The following is an 11,512-nucleotide window of genomic DNA, read 5'->3' as shown; positions in this document are numbered from 1 at the left end:
TATAGTCCATAATGAATGGGATTTCTGTTTTAGCAGGACTGTGCCACATTTTAAGGCACATGGTAAAGATATTTATTTGACAAACAACTTAGCAGCACAGTAGTTTTACATTATTAGATCGTGTCCAAATATATTCAGTCCAATGTTTTTGAAAACCTCTTTTTCCTAAGTAAAGCCAGCAGAGTCTGCCAAAAATGCAATATTTAAATACTTTGGGAATAGTTTAGTAGTCGAAGGAAACTGTATGACCAGTAGGCATGGCCACCATCACAGCCGCCTGGCCCATGCAGGTTTGCATTAGATTCGGACAGACAGTAATGAAACAACGGAGCCAAGAACTGGTGGGCCATTACCTTTAATCCTAGCTTGTACCTGGTGGGCAAGTAAAAACACACACTGGGCTCCAAAACCCACTCATTCAGTGCTCACAAAGCTACTGACTTATCTGAGTTTTCTAGGATTAAAGGTTTCTAGCTCACTAGCCTTATTCACCTCTGTTCCCCATCTCCTCTCTCTGCACAAACTGGCTTCTCCTCCAGCACTCTGCCATCTTGGCTGCTTCTCCTGGCCCCCTCCATGTGGCCTTTCTCTGCTCTCCTCCAGCATAGGCTTCTCCTAGAACGTAATCACTCTTCCTTTTAAAATCTTTTGGCGCGAAAGCCCTCCCCAACACATATTAACATAATCACACCCATCCCAAGCAAGAAGTGTAACTAGTATTATCACCTGGGTGATGGGATTCCATGTGGGCAGCGCCATCTTTAATAAAGTGAGCATAATGTATTTTATCTGCCCAACAGGAACAATGGTATAAAATTAGCTTCAGCTTTTAAGAATATGTGTTAATTTTTGGAATTGTTTTCATCTTACATATTCTTTTTTACCATACAGTTTCTTTTCTGTGGTTGGAAACATTTAAAATATCTTATCAAGTAGAATATTATGAATTGTAGGAGAAAAGTAAAAGCACAAGCCCACACGCTATTGGATATGAAATGGCTAACTAGGAATATCATGTATATCTTAAGGCACAAGGATACATTGAGGCGATATGAGTTTAACATTTAATCTGGAAGTGTTGTGGACACAGTACTTCTGTGGGGGGTAGGGGAGAGTGGAAGGGTGACAATGGTTTTTACATGAAAATCTCAATTAGGAAGTTACTTATTCCCCCCAAAAGGAACATAAAGCACCCTTCTTTTTGTTGTCAGACAGCAGAGAACAAAGAAACTGAACATGAAGGTGACCACCCAGGGAGCTTATTTTAAAAAACAAAGATAAAGCTTCAATTAAAAAAACAAATAGAAAACAAAATAAAATGCTAAAACAAGAGACATTTTGTGGAAAGTGATTCTCCTTGTTAATACAATTGACAAACACTTTACTCAAGAAAAACACTGAGCATACGTAAGTAAAAATCAGGTTGTAATAATGGTTCTAGTCTAAGTTGTAACAAATCAACACAGGTCAATTTATATAAGAACCACTCAAAAGAGCCGGTGAAACTTGAAAATTTTAAGGATAATTTGAAATATCAATAACTACCAAAATAAAAGTTATAATTTCTTGATATTGGATATGAAATGGCTAACTAGGAATATCATGTATATCTTAAGGCACAAGGATACATTGAGGCGATATGAGTTTAACATTTAATCTGGAAGTGTTATGGACACAGTACTTCTGTGGGGGGTAGGGGGGAGTGGAAGGGTGACAATGGTTTTTATATAAAAATCTCAATTAGGAAGTTACTTATTCCCCTCAAAAGGAACATAAAGCACCCTTCTTTTTGTTGTCAGACAGCAGAGAACAAAGAAACTGAACAAAGAAAAATTTACTATTTTCCTGACACCTTGCTAAACACTTTACATATTTTGCATTACTTAATCCTCACAATAAACCTATGGAAGAAGTGCTTACTTTACTATCCACTATATAAATAAAGAAATCGATGCTTGGGATGGTCATAGATTTTGCCAAAGCTAAGTCGTAAAAACAAGATTCCGACCCAGTAAGAATGGTTCCTGTTATCATGTTCTTTGACATCACCTTAAGAAGAAATAGTACCCAAAGCAGATATTTCTCCCATGGTTTTCACCAGCTTCTTAATAAGAATGAGTTAAACAACTTAATTCTTAAGAATAAGAAGGATTCCAAATTGCATGGGACTCTTAGTAAATAACATTTGTAAATTTTGTATAACCTTATGTTCAACTTTCTAGAAAAATCTGTGTTACTAATTACAGAGTGAGAATTTAATCTTTGTCAAAAATTCTTTCAAAATTTTCTTGGAGTTTCAAATTAGTCTTAATTTTATTTCAGATTCCATGTGGAAAACAGCATACTGTATAGGACGTTTTTATAAGGCATAATTCAATCAAATTGTCCCATGTTACAGAAATACTGACCATAGCTACAACTAAAGTAATTTTTTATTGGTGGAAAATTTGCATGAGCTGCATAAGGCAATTTTTACTAATAATTTTCCCATCCCCTTCTGAGGTATTTGTACTTTCCTTGTCTGTGATGATTGTTTTCCCCATCTATAGTTTTTTACAAGAAATTTATTTACACATGCATGCATAAATGCATACATTGACACTTATATGCTTTACATCTTTACATATATGTAAAGAAGCACTCACGGTACAGTTTTGTTTTGGGTTTTGTTTTTTTTTTTTGTAATTTCAAGGCAAGTGTAGTTGAGCAGCTACTTTGATAGTTTAGCAATTATGATCATGCAATGTCAGCAACTGCCCAGGCTATGATGATATAAGGGTGCTAATGATATTATATTCACTGAACTGCCATAATAAGTTTCCAGAGAAGGATAACTTAATTGGCAGCCTATTATCAGAGTACGAATATGGGTGCTTTGGCATTTGGAATGTGCTCATTGAAGCCAAGGTAATTGAGGCATCAGGTGATTTGAATAATGGTGATTAGAATCATCTGTGTGCAATGTGCAGTGAGTAAGAACATGTGTAGGAAAGAATCATTTTTATGAGTCATTTCACTGTTGAGACCCCTGAATAACCTTGCTATTCTTTTACCCTCCTCACTTCTTCTAAATCTACTGTTGGTGCAAGTTGGAAATAGTTTAGACAAATATTCCCAAGGTCAATTTTTGTAACAACAGCCAGATCTTAGAGTTAAAAAACAATTTATTTTTAAGGTGAACTTTACCTATTACATATTCACATAAGTGTATATTATAATTCATTCAATAGTCTGTACCACAGTTAAAGAAATCAGAAATTATTTTTAATATTTTTCAAAATCTAACATGATGATATATTTGAGAGAACCCATACAGAATAGATTTGTTACTGTTGAGAAAAAAAAAAAAAATGTCAACCTGACCAGGCAATGGCACAGTGGATAGAGCATTGGACTGGGATGCAGAGGACCCAGGTTCAAAACCCCGAGGTCGCTGGTTTGATCAAGCAGTCACTCAATCTGCTGTGGCACCTCAGTCAAGGCACAAATGAGAAAGCAATCAATGAACAACTAACGTACTGCAATGAAGAATTGATGCTTCTCATCTCTCTTCCTTCCTGTCTGTCCCTATCTGTCCCTCTGTCTCTCTCTCTGTCCCTGTCACAAAAAAAAGGCAATATTATAGCTATGTAAGTATGTAAAAAAATTGTAAAGAACGAAATAAATAGCCAATAACAACTTTCTACTTATTAATAAAAATAATAGTGATTAAAATTTTAAAGAACATATCCATTTACTCTGGAGTAAACTATAGAAATTCTAAGTTTTATTCTAGCTTCCATTAGGTCTGGGTTGTCTATATTGGGGAAAAAAATATACACACACACACACACACATACACACACACACACAAAGAGAAAGCACAAATCCCTAAAATTTTTTGCATAAACTGTTAGTAACAATTATTATTCTAAACATAGAAAGCCAGAGAGAGATAAAAAGTCTACCTGATATTTTTATTCTCCAACTGCTGCTCACAGACACTTGTTGAATTACTGAATATATCTGGGGATGCAGAGTTTGGGAAACTGAAAAGGTTCATAGTAATTTCCTTTGGGCTCATTTTCCAAGAGCAATTCAACCACATTTGCCACCGAATAGCATGGAATTTCAAACACTATGTCAAGTCACTAAAAAAACTATAAAATATGTTACTTCAAATAGTGATTGGTAAATTTTACTAAATGAGAGTCAGTTTGATCATGATGGAATTATCATTGAATGCTTGTGTAAAGAATCATTTTTCAAAATGGAGGGGAAAGGTGATAATTAGCATATATATAAAGGTAATGTTAGTGAGGCCTTGGAAGTAGCCATTACCATGTCTTAAACAATGTGGAAGCATCAGAACCAACTCTATGCCAGGTCACAGGTTCCTGGAGAGCCCTTCCTTTTCTGGGTCCTTCAGAATCTAGGTCACAGCCCTGCCTATGGCCTTTCCACATCATTTTTCTTTTTTTAAAAATTAATTGTGTGAGTAATCTTTAGTTCTTTAACAAAATAGTCTCGGCCCAAAATTAGCCCTATCTACTCACTAATAAAAGACTTAAACTTGAAGATAACCTTTCTTTTCTTTTAAGTCAAGTCTCTGGTTTTCCTGTGCAAGGGTTTATCATAACCACTTTGTACTTAACTAAAGCACTTTCATGTGGTGAGAGTCTAATTAGATAGTGACATTATGAGTGAACTCTGAAGAACAGATGTTTAGAAAAAGTAGAGCAAGAGGTCATGTCTGCTGAGTACATCCTCGTGCAATAAAACTCTTAATAACTGGCATCAGAATAACCTGCCTAATAGATTAATTAGAACCGCTGATAAAGAAAGAAAACAAAATTGTTACCTAACATGACTCCTTTCAACTAATATTTTCTATAACAGCTTTGATAAAACGAGGTTGGAAGTTACAAGACAACCATTGATTTCATGAAAAGACCTTCCTTGTCAATCAGTCGTATCCATCACTGAAGAAAGGAATCATTAAAAACCTATAAAGCTTTATTAAATTTTAACAAAGAGGTGCAGTTGCTGAGATTTATCAGTCTCACTGCTAGCATGGAGTCCTTTATAATTGTTCTCAATGTTCACATTTAATTTTAATCATCTTCTCTGAAAAATGAACTCACTTTCCTGATTCCCTTGTTTCTGTCACTACTACTATCCTGCTTGTCACCAAGGAAGAAACATCTATATATAATATCCAGATATAATATTTCATTCATCAAATGTTGTCATTGTTTCCCTTGGGATCTTTCTCAGATCCAGGCCTTCCCTTTGAATTTCTGGTTGCCATTAACAACAGTTATAGTTAGATTCAGGAATTCCTGGAACCTAGAGACTCGACCTACATTGATGAAGAAGATTTTAAAAAAATGTAAGAGCCCTGGCGGGTTGGCTCAGCGGTAGAGCGTCGGCCTAGCGTGCGGAGGACCCGGGTTCGATTCCCGGCCAGGGCACATAGGAGAAGCGCCCATTTGCTTCTCCACCCCTCCGCCGCGCCTTCCTCTCTGTCTCTCTCTTCCCCTCCCGCAGCCAAGGCTCCATTGGAGCAAAGATGGCCCGGGCGCTGGGGATGGCTCTGTGGCCTCTGCCCCAGGCGCTAGAGTGGCTCTGGTCGCAACATGGCGACGCCCAGGATGGGCAGAGCATCGCCCCCTGGTGGGCAGAGCATCGCCCCATGGTGGGCATGCCGAGTGGATCCCGGTCGGGCGCATGCGGGAGTCTGTCTGACTGTCTCTCCCTGTTTCCAGCTTCAGAAAAAAGAAAATGCAAAAAAAAATAAAATAAAATAAAATTTAAAAAAAAAAAAAAAAAATGTAAGGAAATTGATTGTGTTTGGCTGCTCAACATCCATTTGTCTTTCTTTTAGTATTTCTCTCTTCCACAGTGAATATCATCTTCAGGGCCTCAAAGTGTATGAAAGTTTACCAGATTTGATCTTATTAAAGGAGTCAGGGAAAGCTTCCCTGAGGAATTTAATCTAAAACTGAGCTATGAAATATCAGTAGGAAAAAACTAAACAGTGAAGAGAAAGAAGGGTGATCCAGGATGAAGGAATATCAGGTGCAAAAGCGCTATGATGGTGAATACAAACAACAAGGGATGAGAAGAAGGCTCATGCTGCTCCAGCAGGGAGAAATGGGGAACAGGGTCACTTGAATGAGCCTGGAACGGAAGGGAAAGAGGAAATCATGCAGCCCTGAAGGCCACGTTAAAGAACCATCTTTAGCCAAAAATCACTGGATAGTTCATGAAACCTCAAATGTGACATAATGAAAAAAGAAATGATCTTCACCTTGGACCCCAATTTTTCCTCCTTTATATTCTACCTTTTAGTGAATGGTACCATCCTCAAACAGAAGTAGGGAGGCTTCCATCTTCTACCACATTCAGTTGGCATCTGTGGTGTGTCTACTGTACCTCCTACATATACCTCAAATTTTTTTTTAAATGTTTTATTTTTGTTATTTATTATTATTATTTTTTATTTTACAGAGACAGAGAGTAAGAGAGAGGGACAGATAGGGACAGACATACAGGAACCGAGAGAGATGAGAAGCATCAATCATTAGTTTTTCGTTGTGACACCTTTGTTGTTCATTGATTGCTTTCTCATATGTGCCTTGACTGTGGGGCTACAGCAGACAGAGTAACCCCTTGCTCAAGCCAGCGACCTTGGGTCCAAGCTGGTGAGCTTTTGCTCAAACCAGATGAGCCCATGCTCAAGCTGGCGACCTTGGGGTCTTGAACCTGGGTCCTCTGTATCCCAGTCCGATGCTGTATCCACTGCGCCACCGCCTGGTCAGGCATATACCTCAAATTTATGTCATTTCTATCACTGCTGTTTAATTCAGACCTCCTCATTTTTTTTTACCTGATTTACATAATTAAATTTTTCCCTGATCTCTAGCCCAGTCTCACTCCAACTTATCCTTCTCACTGCTTTCAAAGTAACGTTTTAACTTTATTAATAAAATCACATTAATCCCCAGCTTAGAATCCTTCATAGTAACACTGACTTTTGGTTCAGATTTTAGTTTATAGTAAAATCAATTTGTCTATACAAATTCTGTATAAATAGAAATAAAAAACAAGATGCAACAGAAACCACAGAGAAAAGCAGAACCTGACAGTGAAAAGCCAGCTGCTGTGGTTGCTCCCATTACAACAGGCCAGACAGTGAAAATCAGTAATTATGGATGGAATCAGTTAATAAGTTTATGAAAATCTATTACCTTCACTGGAGTTCATCAAGTCTCCAGTATGAATGTTCAGGTGCATTTCAAAGAGAGGTTACTTGATCTTCTGGTAAAGAATCTAAATGAGAAGAGTTACTCCAGGATTGTGAACAATCTCTTGAAACCCATCTTATGGAAGGTAGTTCCAAAAAAATCAAGATAACACAGTGATTATCTTACATAGAAAGAAAGCAGAAAATACACGGTGGGACTACCTGACTCAGGTTCAGAAAGTGTACAAAGAGAAAAAAAAAAGCCCTCCTATGACACAGAAAGAGATCCTAGTGAGGGACTGATGAATGGTCTAAAGAAAAATTATGAAGATGGAGATGATAATATGAAGTGACCCAGTAATAAAGCCTGGGTAGGATCAAGAGAGAAGCCAGACAAAGGAGACATGGAGTTTTGAGACTTTAAAGTCCTTTGGGAACTGTGATGTGGAAATATTGATGTTTCCAAGAACGGCATTTGGTGAGATGCACAGATAAATTTAATAGATAACTTTACAGAACCATCTTCTAAGTTAAGGCAAGGAATTCCAGTGAAGCATTTATTTAAATAAAATATGCTTATTAAAAAAATTGAAATCACTATCTGAATCTGCATTTCCAAACTTGCAACCTCACTAAATGTTTTCTTGATTTCAATACTGAGCTTCTTACAACACAAATAAGACAATAGTTTATGCCTACATGTTTTTGAGCATCACGGTCTCTTGACATAGGGTCCCTTCTCCAGCCTTATCAATATAACACCTTAACTTCTAGACTCAAGTAAAGCATCATTTCCTCAAGGAGAACCCTGATATACTCCTCCCTTCTCAGGCTCCATCAATTTTTAATAGAATATTTATAAAATGTTTAGTAAAGGTTGGTTTTAAGGTTTGTTGCCTCAACAGATTACAATAATTGAGTACAGGGGCTTATCCATCACCTTATCTCTGGCATTTAGATTAATACTTTAATCAAGAATTTAATAATTCTTTGTCAAACAAGATTTTACATGAAAATTAAATTTTATAATATTGTACAGAAGGCCCTGGTCTGTTGGCTCAGTGTTAGAGTGTCAGCCCAACATGTGGATGTCCCAGGTTTGATTCCTGGTCAGGGCATACAGGAGAAGAAACCAGCTTCTTCTCGACCTTTACCCCCATCTCTCTCCACCTCCTTCCCCCACAGCCATGGCTGCACTGGTTTGAGCAAAGTTGGCCCTGGGTGCTGAGGATGGCTCTATGGCCTCGGCCTCACGAGCTAAAATAGCTTGGTTGCTGAGCAACAGAGCTGCAGCCCAGAGAGGCAGAGTATCACCTGACGGGCTTGCCAGGTGGATCGCAGTTGGGGCACATGAAGGAGTCTGTCTCTGCCTCCCTATCTCTCACTTAATAAAAAAAACCCAAAAAATATTGTATAGTAAACTGTTTTAAAGCTATTAGAGTTGAAACCAAGACTCAGAGAGGGTAAGTATCTTGCTAAAGCAATAGCTCTTCAACTAATACGAGGCTCTTTGCCCTATAAAATGAAAAGTCAATATTTATATGATAGATGGCTTTTTAATTTCTGAAACATGATTTAGACTCACTTTTTACTGTTTCCTCATAGCCCATTATTAATATTAAATGTACTCATTCAAGAGATTCCATTTAGGGGCTTCATGTATACAATATATGTAACATACAGTATTACAATTTTAATATTCCAAGAGTAATAACAATGTCAATAGTAATCTAAGAAATCCCCACAATTTCAGGATAATATCACCTCTCTATAAGATAAACACAGTGCTCCTAACATAATTAAATGATTTTGTGAAGTTTAAACTCTAAGCAGTGATTCATGACGAAAGGGGGAACTATAATATAGAGAGTTTCAGGGAAGGAGTTTGCAATTTTTATCAGGGAAGTCCTCACTGAAAGAGTGACATTTGAGCAGACACCTGAAAGAGCAAAGCCCACTTAGCAGCCTGAGAAAGAGAAATCATACCAGTAGGGATGGTCATACTGAGAGAAAGTGAGACCCGCCCGGGTCAAGGGAGAAAAGCTTTTGAAGAAGGAAGGAGGATGGACAGTGGCAGATGCTACACTGCAGCCATATAAGATCAAAACTGAGGAACCAAAACAAAAACAGACACAAAAAAACAAAAATTCAGGAAATTGAAAACTGATTAAGAATAAGATAGGAGATGACGTCAGAGTAATGGCGGAGTAGGAAGCGATACCGATAAATCTCCCCCAAAACTCAACAAGATCTTCAACCAGAAACAGAAAAACCTATACTTGGAGCTTCCAGATTCTTCGCAATACACCCAAAGGTATGATTGAGTGAAAAATTGGCTAAATATATAACCAAACCCCGAAGGAAATAGGGAGTAAGAAATGCTCCGCCTTCCTCACTAACCTAAACGGGGCGGCTTTCTCTGGTAACTGTGAATATAGAAACTGAGGCGGGCAAAGGGGGTGAATAGATCCAGGCCGCCGCAGCAAAAACGGCCGAACCAGACTGTGGCTCAGAGATCCAAGCCGAGGAAAATCTGATCCTGTGGCAACCCGGGCAATACAAGCTAACACTCGCGCCAAACCCAAACAAAGAAAGACAAGCGGAGCGGCCATTTTACCCGGTCTCCTGGTCGGTGCGCAGTTAGTGGAAGAGAGATTTCTTCCTAAGCCGCGGAAGTGGGTGCCCGTGTTGCCCCACGGAGAGGCAGGGTCAGAGGCCTTTCTGTGGGCTGAGGGCAGAGTCTCTGGGCAGCCCCAGCGCCCTGGGAAAGCCACGCACGGGAGGGAGTGAGAACTAATTCCAACGGTGGAGATTTTCCGTGCCGGAGGCTATTTCACTCAGAGGGAACCGCGGCCGGCCTCATATCCTGGTTTGCGCGCAGATAAGGAGTGAGCGATTCCTCCGAGTGCCTCGGCAGTGCGCGCCCGTGTTATCGCACAGAGGGGCAGAGTCAGGGGCCTTTGTGTGGGCCAAAGCGGAATCTCGGGACGCCCCAGCGCCTTGCAAAAGCCGCACACGGGGACGGAGCGAGACTCAATTCCAACGCTGCAACATTTCCCTGCGGTTGGGGGTTTCACTCAGAGCGTGAGACTGCTGGCCGGATATCCTGGTTGCAGACAGTGAGTGAGAGTTTCCTCCAAGCGCCCCGGAAGTGGGCGTCCACTTGTGTTACCGGATAGAGTGGCAGAGCCAGAGGTCTTCGAGTGGGCGGAAAGCCCGCCTGATTATGCTAGCAGCTCTGACTGACTGAGCCTTACCCAGAGCCCTGTGCTGAGTGGAAATAGAGTGGGGAGTTGCCAGCAATTTGAGCCTCTTACTATCCAGGCAGAGGCAGCAGCAACCCCATACCTGGACTATCAGGCTACTAATTGAGGAAGGAAAGACTAGGAGAAAGGCTCCAGGAACACGGACTCTCTCACTGTCGGAGCCTATAAATGCTAATGAGCCTCGACTCCCAACGAGAATAAAGCACAATACATGACATTGCCATAGAGACTTATCAACTGCAAACCTCTACCTGAGCGTGCCAAAGGGGCAGAACCCGGGGTACAGAGTCACCAACCAGGAAGAGGGAGAGAAAAGAAAAAGCAAGAAGATAACCTCTCAAAATCAAGAATAATCTGCAGACTTTATAACCTATCCCATTTTATTATATTTGTTCGTTTGTTTCTCTTATCTTCATTCTTGAGACTTTTTTTTTTTCCTCCTCCAATTTGGCCGATTAACTCTCTACCGGTCTTACTCTCTCCTCTCCTGGAACTACACTACCCATAAGTGTTACATCTCCCATTATCTTTTCTCTTCTCTTCCTTTCTCTCTATGAGGGTTGCACTCCAAAACCCTTAACTCTCTCTCTCTCTCTCTCTCTCCTTTCTTTTTTCTTCTTTTAGTGGTTCCCTCTTTTTTTCTCTCTCTCTCTTTCTTTTCTCCTTCTATATTAGTTTCTTCCTTTCTCCTTTACATCTCCTCTCATTCAAACCTCAATAACAAACAAATTATCTTATCTGGGACTCAAACCTATGTTTGTGGCATTTTGGGGGGTTTTTACTTCACCTTTTTAACTCACTAGCAGTGCTCCCATCCCTGGCTCTCCATATTATCTAGTTCTTGTTCCACTAAATACAATAGTAAGTTTTTAATTTGTCCCCCCATTTTTCCATTTTCCTCTTATTCCTCTCATCATAACTCTTAGAAAACCAACACCTAAAAGCAAATCATTTTATTCTTGACCCAAATTTTTTCCTTATTTGCTTTTTGTGGGTCCATACGCTCTTTTTTTTTTTT

At 39.4% G+C, this 11,512-nt stretch overlaps 1 pseudogene; it reads left to right on the top strand.

The window, feature by feature from the left end:
* The first annotated feature begins 7,083 nt into the window (after nt 1–7,083).
* LOC136306281 (calcyclin-binding protein pseudogene) lies at nt 7,084–7,644 on the top strand (annotated as a pseudogene).
* Nucleotides 7,645–11,512: the final 3,868 nt, after the last annotated feature.

This window comes from Saccopteryx bilineata, chromosome 5 (genome assembly GCF_036850765.1).
Source record: "Saccopteryx bilineata isolate mSacBil1 chromosome 5, mSacBil1_pri_phased_curated, whole genome shotgun sequence".
Taxonomy (NCBI): Eukaryota; Metazoa; Chordata; class Mammalia; order Chiroptera; family Emballonuridae; genus Saccopteryx; species Saccopteryx bilineata.
The sequence above is the reverse complement of the archived record's forward strand: the minus strand, read 5'-3'. Positions and strand labels throughout refer to the sequence as shown.